The sequence below is a fragment of the Mugil cephalus genome, chromosome 12, assembly GCF_022458985.1.
Source record: "Mugil cephalus isolate CIBA_MC_2020 chromosome 12, CIBA_Mcephalus_1.1, whole genome shotgun sequence".
In the NCBI taxonomy this organism is placed as follows: domain Eukaryota; kingdom Metazoa; phylum Chordata; class Actinopteri; order Mugiliformes; family Mugilidae; genus Mugil; species Mugil cephalus.
Window position 1 is genome coordinate 26615443 of NC_061781.1, and position 15442 is coordinate 26630884.

General features: G+C 42.4%; 1 pseudogene; it reads left to right on the forward strand.

The window, feature by feature from the left end:
- Nucleotides 1–4437: 4437 nt before the first annotated feature.
- On the forward strand, nt 4438–15127 carry LOC125018048 (annotated as a pseudogene).
- Nucleotides 15128–15442: the final 315 nt, after the last annotated feature.

Sequence of the window (15442 nt, forward strand, 5' to 3'; positions counted from 1 at the left end):
ACTCACCGGGCACGACACGGGTGCGGAACGGCAGCACGGTAGCGCTGGCTTGCGAACTGGCCATATTCATGATCACGAGATCACGCGATAATCCTAGACGTACACGAGACTGCGGGATTACATTCAAACATCAAATCAATTTAGAATTTAGCCTCAGGTGAAGCTAATCTACAGTAATCAGAGGGATATGAAAATTCATGCGAGGAACCGGAGCTCTCTCTCTTACCTCTTCTTCTCTCAGCCACTGCAGCAGGACCCGTTATATATGTAATTTTTGTTTCATTGATTTATTGTGTTGGATGGGTTCCATTTGCTCATCAGTCCAAGTTCCATTAAAACGTTGAAGTGAAAAACCTTTTTGGACTATGTGAGCAGATGGATGTGTCCCAGTGGAGCTGTCTGGTGCTGAAGCGGCCTCTCCTTGTGGTTTAGACTACACCATACATGTGGAATAGCCAGAGCTAATCTTGAGTCAGCACAGGTCATGAAGTGTAGAGGGGGTTCAGAGGAGCTGTCCGGTGCTGAAGTGACCTCTCCTTGTGTGAGCCTGGCAGTAGAGGGGGTTCAGAGGAGCTGTCCGGTGCTGAAGTGACCTCTCCTTGTGTGAGCCTGGCAGTAGAGGGGGTTCAGAGGAGCTGTCCAGTGCTGAAGTGACCTCTCCTTGTGTGAGCCTGGCAGTAGAGGGGGTTCAGAGAAGCTGTCCGGTGCTGAAGTGACCTCTATTTATTTACTGTGTGGAAACATCTACTCAGTAGATCCGTCTATTTCCTGGGGGAGATGTTGATGAGTTCAGCTGTAGTTCCTCTGAAGGCCACCAGAGGGCGGTGCTGTTTCCTCATCCACTCTGTGAATAAAAAAAAAAAAAAACTGTTGGACAATCAAGAGTCTTTGCTTAGTTTGTATCTCTAAATGGGAACTAACAGTGATTTGTTAAATGTCTATAAGAGTGAGTGTCTGAAAGATGAAAAAATGGGACTTTCCAGTGTCTGTGGTCATTTTGACATCTCTAAAAAAGAGTGGGATGATCGACTGTCTTTGGTTAGTACCCTGACTGTAAAAAGTCCACTCTGTGGTTAGCTCACATTCTGTAAAAACAATGTTTTTTTATAGTGTCTGTGGACAGTTTGTGTTTAGTTTCAGTAAAAACAGGAGACAGTTTGAGCAGGAACTGGGTTGTTCTTGCTAATTGAGTCTCTAGATGTAGTCTGATGTTATTTTCACTGCAGCTGACCTCATCAATATCTCTCTGAGTCCATTCAGAGAATCAGTGTGAAGTTTCCAGGAAAGAGACGGATCCACTGAGTAGCTGATTCTCACTATAAACCCTTCATCTTCTTGTCGTTGAAGTTTTTCAGTCATCCAGATCATGGTAATCCAAAAGGTGTTTTAAAAGGCAACTGGACGTGTAAAGTTTTGAGAAGTCGTTTCGCCGTTCATCTGAGTAGCTTCTTCCTTTCTAAGAGACTGGTGGGAAGACAAGGTTTAAATGGGAAATTGTGGGTAAAAAAACATCAGAAACTTGGGAGACATGGACATGCAAATATTAGACATGATAGGAAGCAGACAAAAGACAAAAATAAATATGGAATGGAAAAAAAAAATTATTCCAGCTCTATTTTTTTAATACAACATTGATGTACCTTCCTGTAGCTGATAAAACAAAAATGACCATCAAAACTAAACCAACTAAAAACAGCCAAAAATAATCTTTCACATCAAAAAGATCTATCTGTAATATCTCATTTCATCTTCCATACCGCTTAATCCTGCACTAGGATCGCAGGGGTTGCTGGAGCCTATCCCAGCTGGTATTGGGCGAGAGGCGGGGTCCACCCTGGACAGGTCTCCAGCCTACCGCAGGGCTAACACTGAGACATAAAACCATTCGCACTCACACACAAACCTAGGGTCAATTTAGAGTCACCCACCAGCCTAACGAGCATGTCTTTGGAGGTGGGAGGAAGCCGGAGTACCCGGAGAAAACCCACGTGGACACAGGGAGAACATGCAAACTCCATCCAGAAAGGCCCGGGTTGAAATATTTACAAGAAATTTACTAGAGATTTGATGGGAAAAAAACTTCTCTAGTGGCAACATTAGAAAAACTTTCCTTCAAACGTAAACTTCTCTTACTGTGTTAGCCCTGCAATGAACTGGAGATCTTCTGATGTTGTACCCCGCCTCTTACCCAATGACAACTGGGATAGGCTCCAGCAACCTCTGCGACCCTAGTGAGGATAAGTGGTTCTCTTTTCCTTGAACCGTCACCTTACCGTGGTGGATCCTAGGGGCTATGCTGTCCGGGGAAATTTCCCCCCTACGCTGAAGGGTCAGACAAAGAACAGTTCAGAAGACAATGAGAGCAGTTAATGTGTTGTTACCTAGATTACGAAGATGCTTTTCTTATGCTGGTTTGTTTAGATGTTTACGCTGTCATTAAAGTAAATATAAACAGATCAAGCAGACCCTCGATCATTTTACAGGCATCAACTCAGGAGCTGCTGACATTAACTGGGACTACTGGGTGGTGGGTGGTGGAAGGAATGGCTTTATAACCTATAAACCTCAGATCGAGGTGGACCAGCTCTTTACCCTCACTAGGGTGCTGCAGGGGTTCACCCAACCATTCAATATGTGTTTTGTGTATTTTGGAGAATGCTTACCACCACGTCCCCAGAGGAGCGTGAAGGGGGTCCCCAGAGGCATCCTGTGTGAGTGCTCCAGGACTATGGGGTGGATGGCTCCTTGCTAAGTGCCATTCAGTCCCTGTACGAAAGGAGCGTGAGTTTGGTCTGTGTAGCCAGCTGTCTATCATCAGTTCCTCAGCTCCACCTCCAGGTTTCATCTCTACGCTGCACAACACAAAAGGAAAGAGGAGGAAGTTGCCTTATTTCTCCTTGTCATAGAAACAGGACGTGATCCAGTCCAAGCCACCCAGACGTCAAACTAGTTTCTTGGTCTCAGTGAGGAGTTCAGTTTTCAGAAATAGTCTGAGTGTGTGATCATCCAGTGCATTAAAATGGTTGAGGTGAAAAACCAGACTGCAGTTCTATCCATCGCCACCAGAGGTCTCTAAATAGCAGCAACCAACAGATGTAATTCCAGCGTGGTACTGTGGTAGGACGTCACCTGTGCAACAAGACCAGCTGTGAAATTTACTCAGACTAAATATTCGACCGTCAACTGTCATTGGTTTTATGGCATGTTTCAGGTTTAATTATTGATCAGTTCAAATATCAAAAACAGGTTTTAATGATAACAATCAACCCTGGAAGCTTAAAGTGTTTCTCTGACCAAACTTTAATGTCACATATCGAACCATCTGTGAGCTGTTTGATATATTACATAAACCAGAAATGAAAACTGAAGAGAAAGATCATCAGGGATTCATTGTGTGATGGAAACAATGGAGCTCAGCACAGACTCAACATGATGTCAGTGAACACATCACAGTCGTTTGCAAGGTGGAGGCTTCATGCTGTCTCCTAAAATAATAATTCATAAAACATTTTTATAGCACTTTGGTACTCTGTGGTTATTGTATAAATAAAGTTGGACTGGATTTATTATTACACTGGACAGATAAATCTGAACTAGGGATTTCACATTTAATTGCGGTAATAAGCGCTACAATTAATTGATCATAACGTTTCCTGAATATTGTCATAAAATAGTATTCCGGAACTATAGTTAAGGGCAACTCAAATGGAACCAAAACAGAGTTACGCAACACTCATGGAGTGTTTCCAGTGGCGGGTTGCCTATCCTAAATCCTAGCTACCGCTCCTTTAAATGTCTCGGGTACTCGCGACTACTAAGGTAAACGACAGATAACTATCTGGCTCAGTATCTACTCTTTGGGGTTCTTAATTGACCGGGTACCTACAGGATAATGTAACTAGGATAAAAAGAAGTGGCATATGCCCAAAGACTTCTCCATGTACTAGGGTGACCAGACGTCTGAAAAAAAAATGTTTCTAAAGAAAAAGATTGGACTGCACAGTGTCTATAGTCAGTTCACTGTCTCTAAAAAAGTGGGATGGCGTAGTGTCTGTGTTTTGTTTAGTATTCAGTGCTCCCTAACTGTCCAGTTCAGTATCAGTAACTTTTCTTAGACTCTCCTAAGCTCAGTTCAGACTCAATTAACTCAAGTTAAAACAGTGAAGTACATAATCAGCTCTCTTTGAGAGATTTTTAAGTTGAGAATTTTTACTGATCCACTTGTAAAATAAAAGTCAAAGGTTTCAACATTATTCATGCATTATTTATTAGTTTTAAAAACATTATTGGCATGATTTTAATGTGAAGATAAAGTGACAACATATGAACCAAAGAGAAAATCGTCCTGTTCAAACCAACAGAGACAAACACATCAGGCTGTGAGCATCACACACACATGATTTCCTGTCAGTGGAGAGGGGAGGAGCAGTGAAAGTGAAAGTGTTCACTTAGTTTGTTCAGACTCCATTTTGAGAAGATAGTACAGAGGAAGGAGGAAAACTGAAGCAGGGTGAGTGTTGACAATCTTCTTCCTCTTTTTCTTCTTCGTGTGGACTGTAGAGGGAAGAAGAGTCAGAACACATTCAACATTTAGATTCAAACATTCACACAGACTTGGGACTGAGTTCTGCTGCTTTTATTAAACCGTGTAGGGTGTGTACTCATTTTCTCAACAGTCTGGTCTGTTCAAGGCCGATCATCCACTTCCATTGTACTAATATTAAGATACATTAGACCAGAGGTCAGGTTTTAAAAGTCACCAGGTGGAATCAGTGTTACTGGTTTACCTCAGAATGACTGAAGTCCAGATGATGGAGGAAGAGGAGGATGGAGCAGAGTCTACAGTATCCAGATGTCTATCTATGAAGAGTGACAGGTCCAGAAGATTACCTCCAGACTTCAGTGAAGAACCTGGACCCTCGGACACAAAGTAAGAGACTGTTTCTAATGTAAATTGACCTGATGGAAGATGATGATTTAAAGTAAATGATGCAGATGTTTTAGTGCAGGTAGGTAAGATCCTAGTCTGGGTTTAGAACCAGGAAGTATTGATGGTATTTCTGTAGTAAAACACCTGAGAACCTCCATTTCTGAATGTCCGCTCATCAATGTTCAGATATATTTGCTCTAATGTTGAAGTCTGTGAAGATTTTCAATCTTCAAATGATTTTAGTGATGAAGAAATGTGTTGACAGAGAGAGGAAGAGGAGTCCTGTTTCTGTGGAGGAGCAGCTGTCCTGCTGTGCTTTGTGTCAGGATGTCCTGAAGGATCCAGTCTCTACCAGCTGTGGACACTGGTTCTGCAGACAGTGCATCACCTCATACTGGGACCAGTCTGTTTCATCAGGACACTCCTCCTGTCCCCAGTGTGGAAAAAGATCCAGAACAAGCCCTGGACTGCAGACAGTCAGTCAGAGCAGCACTGGACAAAGTAAGACTGGACATCTGTCTGCTGATGGACTCTTTTCTGGAAACCTGTTGATTTCATCCAGACTCATTGTTGTGTTCTGCATCATGGAGATTTAAGATCATTATAAAGATCATTCTCAATGAACTCCCAGTGATATGTCACTGCTTTGTTTCTGCTCCAGAGTAATAACAGCAGGACAGAGAGGAGTGAATGCTGTGTATTACAGACAGTCAGACTGACTAACAGCCAGACAGCAGCCTGAGACACAACAAGAGACACAGACTCTGAACAACAGCCCACATTATCTTTCCTACTAACGTCTCCTTCTTCTCTAACCTACACACATCTTATCCTCCAGATCTACTTGTTAAACAAGAACCAAACAAACATCCACAGAGGAAAATTGCTCTGCTATAATGAGTAGCAGCACATTGAACAGCTTCAAAACTTCACATATATAATATTTTATTAGATTAGATTCTTCTAGTTTAATTTATTGGTTGTTGTTTTCTTTTACTTCACATATCAGATTTATTTTATTCTTCACTGCTTTATTAAATCATTACTGTGTTTTGTTAATAACAACTGAAGCAAATGAAACTCCTGCTAAAACCAGCCAGTGGGAAGCTTTTATTGTGGAACAGCCAGAGGAAATGCAATGTATTTATCATCTGATTATCAGCATTTGGTTGGTGGTGCTATTAAAAACTAGAGATGAACATAGTGTGCATAATTTTATTGGTAGCACAGTCTTCAATGTTACAATAAGGAAGGAACAACAACAGTGAGCTGTTAGATGAAGAGCAACTGAAACTCAACCTGCTGTCTCCGGTGTCAATCAAACACTCGGCAAGAAAAAAGAGCATTTCAAATGTTTAATTTTAAGAAGAAAAACTTTTTACAACACATTTAAAAATCAGTTTACAGTTCTTTATGACTTCGTACAGTGTATTATTCTGTCTCACATTTGTTCATCTTTCCAGTAGATGTTTGTCTCCAGGAGGTTTTAGATGAACATAAGATTAGTCTGAGGAGGAGATGTGAACATGTGACTGAAGGAACTGATGTAACAGGAAGAGGAACCCTCCTCAACAGGATCTACACTGAGCTCTACATCACAGAGGGACAGAGTGAAGAGGTTAATACCCAACATGAGGTGGAGCAGCTTGAGAAAGCTTCCAAGATGAAGGCTCTCCATGACACTCCAATCAGGTGCCACGACATCTTTAAAGCCTTACCTGACCAACAGAGACACATCAGACTGGTTCTGACCTATGGCGTCGCTGGTGTTGGAAAAACCTTCTCAGTGCAGAAGTTCACTCTTGACTGGGCAGAGGGTTTGGAAAACCAAGATGTCAGTGTGGTGATTGTGCTTTCGTTCAGGGAGCTGAACTTGATCAAAGATGAGCAGTACAGTCTTCTCAGGCTGCTCCATGTTTTCCATCCAACATTACAGAAGGTCACAGCAGAGCAGCTGGCTGCCTGGAAACTTTTGTTCATCTTTGACGGCCTGGATGAAAGCAGACTTTCATTGGACTTCAACAACAGTGAGATTGTGTCTGATGTCACACAAAAGGCATCAGTCAACGTGCTGCTGACAAACCTCATCAAGGGGAACCTGCTTCCCTCGGCTCTGGTCTGGATCACTTCCAGACCTGCAGCAGCCAATCAGATCCCTCCTACATGTGTTGACAGGGTAACAGAAGTACGAGGCTTCACTGACGCCCAGAAGGAGGAGTACTTCAGGAGGAGATTCAGTGATGAAGAGCTGTCCAACACAATCATCTCCCACATCAAGACCTCCAGGAGCCTCCACATCCTGTGTGCAGTCCCAGTCTTCTGCTGGATCACTGCTACAGTTCTGGAGCACATGTTGACTACAGAGCAGAGAGGAGAGCTGCCCAAGACCCTGACTGACATGTACTCACACTTTGTGATGGTTCAGACAAAGAGGAAGAAGAACAAGTACCATGAGGGACATGAGATGAGTCCACAGGAGCTGACAAGAAATGACAGGAAAGTTCTTCTGAAGCTGGGGAGGCTGGCGTTTCAACATCTGGAGGAAGTAAACATCATGTTCTACCAAGAAGACCTAGAGCACTGTGGTCTGGATGTGACAGAGGCCTCAGTGTACTCAGGAGTTTGTACAGAGATCTTCAAAAGAGAGAGTATGATCTTCCAGAAATCAGTCTACTGCTTTGTTCATCTGAGTGTTCAGGAGTTTCTGGCTGCAGTCTACATGTTCCACTGTTACACCAACAGGAATGTAGAGGTGCTAGACAGTTTTCTGAAGAAACAATTCCAAACAAATGAAATGGACTCCCCTCTTATCCAGACAAGTTATCTACCTCAGCATCTCCAGAAAAATTCTAATTATTATGGAAAGGAGCATGGCTGTTTCTCAACTCTGGATGACTTCCTGTATGGAGCCATGGAGAAATCCCTGCTCAGTAAAAATGGTCACCTGGACCTGTTTGTTCGCTTCCTTCATGGCCTCTCTCTGGAGTCCAACCACAGACTCTTAGGAGGTCTGCTGGGTCAGACAGAGAACAGTCCAGATATCATCCAGAGAACCATCAACAAGCTGAAGGAGATGAACACCGATGAAATCTCTCCTGACAGAAGCATCAACATCTTCCACTGTCTGATGGAGATGAACTACCTCTCAGTTCATCAGGAGATCCAAGAGTTCCTGAAGTCAGAGAAAAGATCAGAGAAGAAACTCTCTGAGATCCACTGCTCAGCTCTGGCCTACATGCTGCAGATGTCAGAGGAGGTTCTGGATGTGTTGGACCTGGATCAGGTCAAAACATCAAATGAGGGACGACGGAGACTGATCCTAGCTGTGAGGAACTGCAGAAAGGCTCGGTAAGTCCTGATGTGATCATTAACAGAATCTTCTGTTCTGACTGTGTGGATCAAATAACACTGACAGACTGTGGACAGTATGGAGCCTAAATGTAACTCTATTGACCTTCTTCATCTACAAGATGAAAACAGAACAGAGATTGTCATTAAAAGTCTGCAGCTATGAGAGAGACTGAAGAGAGTCATTGTGTTATGTCACACACATACTCATTCAGTCTGGATCTAGAATGTAGATGATATGATTTTACAACAGATTTTGTATGTTTTCTAATCACAGACTCTTTAGATGTGGACTCTCAGAGACTCACTGTGAAGTTGTGGCCTCAGCTCTGAAGTCCAACCCTTCCTATCTGACAGAGCTGGACATGAGTGAAAATAACCTGAAGGATTCAGGAGTGAAGCATCTGTCTGCTGGACTGGAGAGTCCAAACTGTATACTGGAGACTCTGAGGTCAGTTCACTGACTGGACCTGTTGGTTTTCTTTATTTGTTCAAATCAAATCATTGACTGATGTGGCAAATGTTCTTTAATTAATAAATGTTCAGTATTTCCGTGAGCACAAATCTGAAGAAATTTCTTCTTTTTCTCAAATTCCAAATGTCTGTGAACAATGGTTTTTCCAAATATTTGGCTCCAAATAGAAGTGAAAGACTTGAGCAGGGTTCATTTAGAGGTGACAGAAGTGGAGTCATGACGGGGAAATGATGTGAGCCTCCACAGGTTCATGTTGTGCTCCATCAGTCAGTGATGATGAAGCCAGTACTGATGAGGCTGTAGAGTGTGTGAGGATGTGAATGAGGCTGTTGAAGATCTGATGATAGGGGATCAAATTTGGGTTCAGTGAATGTCCTATTAACTGTTTTCAAGTACTCATTCCTGACTTAACAGACATAACAAACCTGGATTACCTGGATTGGCTTCATGTTTGACTGCTACCAGGAAGCCTCCATTGGATGATCCTTTGCAACTAGGTGGATCAATAAACTATTTGTGCAGTCTGTGCTTGCATGGATTGTATTGTTTCTTACACTCTGTCCACTGACAGCAGTAATCCAATACTCCGCGGCTGAGCTCTGGCAACCATGTACCCGCTTATCACCTCCATCAACACTACAACACCACTCCTTTCAGAAATACATCCACCATGGGTCCCTTTGGACCTTCCACTTTGACAACTCCAAACCAATAAAATAATTCTGGTCCTCAACTCACCACTCCTCAGAAAGGCTGGTTAGAAGTTGACTGCAGCGTATTGGCGAGCCTAATCAGGTAGACTAATGGGAATATCAAACACAACAATGCAAACATTAACTTCCAGCTTCTCAACGCTGCTCCTAGATGTGTTTCCATCTGCCATCAATGTGCTTCTAGGAGAGGAGGAGGTCTCAAAATAATCTACTGTGAGAAGTGGAAAGTCTTGTCTGTGTCTCTACCATCGTTTCTATTGTTTGAAACCACGGTACACAATTGAGGTCCATGTGAGGATGGCACACCTGTCTCTACCCCACCCTCCTGCTGCTTAAATTTCTCAAATTGGTCAAGAAGTCAAAAACATCAACCTATCAGCTACATCCTTTTCCAGCACATCTGGTAAAAGATTGCCTCCTTTCTCTGTCCTGTCTTAGACTCAGATCTCAACTCAGATCTACAACTATTTAAGTACTTCCAATATGTTTTCTTCCATCCCACAGCACAGAAACAGCTCTTATGAAAATAACATATGACCTCATCATGGCAACTGACTCTGGACTTTTCAAGTACTGATTTTTCCTTGACTTGCAGCCTGGTGCAACCTTCAACACCATCTCACACAGCATCCACCTTCAACAGCATGCCTCCGTTGGCATCACTCGCACCTGTATCTCATTACAGTGAATTTGTCCAGCTTAAACTCTTCACAACACTCCCCCATTTGTCACCAGAGGAGTTCTCCAGGGATCTGTCCTGGACCCATTACTGTTCACCATCTTCCACTTGACAATATCTTCCATAAACATACCGGATTGAAAGTCATCATTGAAACTTTAACATCTGTTCTAAAGTAAACAGAGAAGCAGTGAAGAGATGCTATAACTAGTGTTACATGTTACTGGGTTTAGTCAGTAAGTGATGATGTCTGTAGAAGACATGATGAAGATCCACAATAACACAAGGACAAAGTCACTCAAACATGGAGAGGAGATTTAATCTACATCTTTTATTCTTTATTCAGATTGTTTGACTGCAGTTTGTCAGGGATCGGCTGTGATTCTGTGGTCTCAGCTCTGAAGTCCAACCCCTCCCATCTGAAACATCTGAACCTGAGTTACAACAACTTGAAGGATTCAGGAGTGAAGCAGCTGTGTGGTTTTCTGGAGAGTCCAGACTGTAGATTGGAGACTATGAGGTCAGTTCCCTGTCTGTTACTGTTGTAGATTTAGATTTTACAACTCTCAATATTCATTAATGCCAGTATCAAAAATAAGATAAACCCAGACACGACCTACATAGCCTAGTCCAACGCAGTAGGTAAGAAATGATTGGAATGCGACTACACTCGAACCAGACATCTCTTCCTTCTGCCTATATCAAAATAAAATACTATCAGACACCAGCTAATTAGCCTAGCCACAGAAGTAAAACACTAGAAGACAGCAGCTAATTAGCCTAGCCACAGGCAGTAGGTAAGAAATGATGGGACATGCGACTATGCTTCAATCAACATTCCTCCCCTCTGCCAAGATCAGAAGTTACAACAAAAGAAAACAGCAGCCAACAAACCTAGCTAACAACAGTAGGCAGTGTGCAGTGTGCGGCACATCATTGGGGTTTTCAAGTGGGCACCTTCTTTCACCAATGTTTTGTTTAGTTAGGCCCACGACACCTCAAGAAGCCTTAAGAGTGAGCTCTAGCGTCCCAGAGTCACCTCTCTCTATGCAGCCACCACACCACCGTGTTCCTATCAACCGACCGGTTAGATTAATCTTATTACAGCTGCTACCCATTGACATTACATAGCTACCCTTACCTTTAGCATGCTCCCCAATTAGCGTGTTTCTTCCTTAGCCACAACCCTTTTCCACAAATGCCCAACTCATACAGTAGGGCAATGTTGGAATTTGCAAAAAATCCACGGTAGCCGACCTCTACTGGGCACACACAGGCGCTCCAGCCTCACTGTTCCACTTCCATTGCCAGCTGTGCGCACTTTGCCTTCTCAACTCTGTCTTCCCACGGGACAGTTAAGTTCACAAAATACACTTTCCTTTCTATCTCGGAGCGCAACAGTAAATCCTGTCTTTTGGGAGTCACAGCTATCTGATGTGGAACACTCAGCAAGCCATCTAAATCAGACCTCAGCTCCCAGGCTCCGCTCACACTTAGCTGCCCCGCGCTGTGCCTGATTCTCACCGGTCTGGTCTTATCTCCCTTACGAACGAACATATGCCTCTTCTCCTTTATAGACGATGAGGAATTTGCTTCAATCCGTTCTTCTTGAATTGCCAACCCGTTCTCATTCCCAAGGTGTAAGGCGTAATATACTGACGATTTGTCACGCCCCTAGACGTCTGATACTGACGCAGGTACTCTTCCACGTCTGTATGAGACGCTCTGGGTTCTCAATTGACTTCAATGTAAACCCGCTCGCGGCAGTAAAAGACGCTTAGAGCAGAGGCCGCAGCCCTCCATTCACTACAATAATAACCCATTTGCGGCGAAATATGTCGCTGTGAGCTTTAATCTGATTGGAGAACCGCGGACCCTCTGCTCAGAAGTGTTTTTCTCACTATTTTAAGCATTTCTTTTAATGGAATCGTCAACATTTCTCAACACAAACACATCCGAGTATCACTGACAATTCAACAATAAAGTAGCTTCAGGTTGTGGCCATCACTTTTAATTTTTCCTGCTGCTTTTGATAGCGAAAAAAAGCCTACACTACCCATAAGCCTCTGTTGTTGTTGTCCGTTCTCATTCCCAAGACGTAATATACCGACGACTTGTCACGCCCCTAGACGTCTTTTACTGACGCAAAAGGTACCCTTCCACATCTGTATGAGACGTTCTGGGCACTTTGAATCTTTTCTCCTTCGATTCTGAGAAATAAACTTATATTCGTAAGACCCATTTCAAAACGTTGCTGAACACGGTATGTCATTGAACACACCCTTTTTTGGCGGGATAAAGCTGCCACGGAAAAACAGTAAAAACACTCCAAAAATAGCACTAATAATATTGTTAATAGCATATCTCTACATATGATATCAACATATAGGTTGGGAATATACCTTCCTGTTTGAAAATGAGTGGATATATGTTTTCTGAACCCTAATATCAGCATCCTAACCCTGAAGAAGAATTCAGGAACTACATTTTTTTCCAAGTCACAATACACAACATAGATTTTGTGGTTCTGATGTATTCTCTCTATTATGTTAAATTGTGACTGTGATCTTAGCAAACTTTGCTTGGGCTTTAGGGCCTGGGGAGCGGAACTGTTTGATCACATTTCATCTTTGTCACTTGTAAGAGGGTGAAATCAGGTTTTTTCAAGGTTTCAACACTAGTCAATAGTGCCACCTATTAGTTTGCCCTTTGGTATTATAGTAATGTGTGTCTGTAGCATGTTTTGTTGTTGAACAGTAAGCCTTCAAATGTGTCTCAGATACAAGGTTCAAAGGGCGCACCTGAGGAGCAGGACCCGCCCACAACTCTCATACTGACATATGTTACTCCCCAGGTCAAGACCTTTAAACAATGTCATCACTGTTGTCCTACAACAAAGTTTAATTTTCATCTGGCTCTCCGCCATGGCTTTCTGGGCCAAGCTGAACGAAGCTTGAGACCACAACAGAAAGACAAAATGTCTCTTAGCCACTGGCTTAGGGTCAGCATGAAGGCAATGAAGGTCACACGTTTTCGATGCTCACAATTATTTTATTTGATCAAACAGATGCACAACCAAAATATGCAGCCATACAAACAATGGTAGATAACTGGAAACTAGAGCATCAAAAATGACAATTTCTGAATATATTCAAAATATAGACAAAACTTTGTGGTTCTATGACTGATGCTGCCCATGCATTTATAGTTGGTTATAAATTATAGTTACAGTATACAGTACATTTTATGTTATAGTAGTATGAATACAGTCCATTTGTTCAATGAACTTCACAGTGTTGTAGTGAGGTTGGCATTTTCGTTATGCACACAGAAATATATGAAGATCACTTTGAATGTTGATGCTTCATTCCTGCTCAACACACACAGATGAGATCATGTGTTCACATGCAGGTGTTTGAGGTGTGTTTAGTGTCTGAGCTTCCTGCTGTTTCATCATCATTCACTCACATTTCATTTGGAGTCAAATCTGTTGTGATCCATGTATCAGTCCATTCTCTCTGAACCACAGCTGCTGGAAGGAGCTCACACACCTCACACTGTCACATATTACTGTCTGTAGAAGACATGATGGAGATCCACAATAACACAAGGACAAAGTCACTCAGACATGGAGAGGAGATTTAATCTACATCTTTTATTCTTTATTCAGGTTGTGGAGATGCAGTTTGTCAGAGATCAGCTCTTATTCTCTGGTCTCAGCTCTGAAGTCCAACCCCTCCCATCTGAAACATCTGGACCTGAGTGGAAACACTGAAGGATTCAAGAGTGAAGCAGCTGTGTGGTTTTCTGGAGAGTCCAGACTGTAGACTGGAGACTCTGAGGTCAGTTCACTGTCTGTTACTGTTGTAGATCTGATATGTTTAATCACCAACTGAATCTGATTCATCTTCATCCAGAACTTTCCTCCATAAATCTGTAAATGTCCTTTAGTTCAAGACCAGTGTTTGTAGCAGAAACTCTAGAAAATGTTAAAGTCAATGAAGCTTAAAGGCTGTTAGGACACAGTAATGATGAGCTGAACATTTAAAATCTGAACACATTTGATTGAATTATTCAGGATTTAATCTACATATTTTATTCAGATTGAAGAGCTGCAGTTTGTCACAGATCAGCTGTGATTCTCTGGTCTCAGCTCTGAAGTCCAACCCCTCCCATCTGAAACATCTGGACCTGAGTTACAACAACCTGAAGGATTCAGATGTGAAGCAGCTTCTTGATCTTGTGGAGAGTCCAGACTATAAACTGGAGACTCTGGGGTGAGTAGAGGGTTCCAGTCAGTCCATACTGTTTTCATCAGTATCGTCCTAAACACAGTTAGTATCAAAGATCCAGTGTTTCCTGTAAACCTGCAGCTTCTCAGTGAAGCTGTGAGAGGAGAATGGAGACAGGCTTCAGGATTGGACAGACAGACAGAGAGAGAGACAACAGTCAGCCAATCAGATGAGCCAGAAGCTTGTTGTGATCATGTGTTTGAGTTGATGTGAAGACGACTGTTGTTGTTGTGTTGATGTGTCCAGGAAATAAAGCTGGATTCCAGCTGACAGCCTTCCAAGATGTATAGAGACAGTGGTGGTCATTCATCACATCTGATCAACAACTGATCACAGCTCTGAGATCAGTCTGACTGAAGCCTGCACATCACAGAAGCAGCATTATATTTAGTAACCATGTGCTCTTTCTACAGAGGTCCACTCATCACATTTGTATATATTTGCTCCAGTGCTGCTCTGAACAGGACTGAAGTCCCTGCTGCTCTTTCTACTGGATGAGCTGCATCACTGACTGACAGCTGATGAATGACAGCTCATTTATCTCCTCTCTTCTTTCTTCTCTACAGATGGAGGTGATGATGTTTGTGAAGAGGACGGTGTGTGAGCTGAGAGAGGATGAGCTGTGTCCTGATGATCCAGAGGTTGAAGCAGCAGCAGCTTGTATGTAGAGAAACTCTGACTCAGATAAATGCTGCACATAATAATATATATACATATATATATATATATATATATATATATATATATATATAATAAACCACATGTTCAATGAATCATATGTTCAGGTTGGAACGGAGAACTATAAGACATGAACGATGTGTAGGGTTCTCTAAAAATGTGTAAAAACATTCATTTTTATTGTACTGGGTTTCTTTAATCTTAGTAATGGTAAAAATATGCAGATTCTTCCTTTATATGGCTTCTAGAACACGGAGTAGAGTAGAACTTCATTTCCCGGAATCCTGTTTTTCCCGTTTTGCGATAGTCATGTTTAAATGAATACTG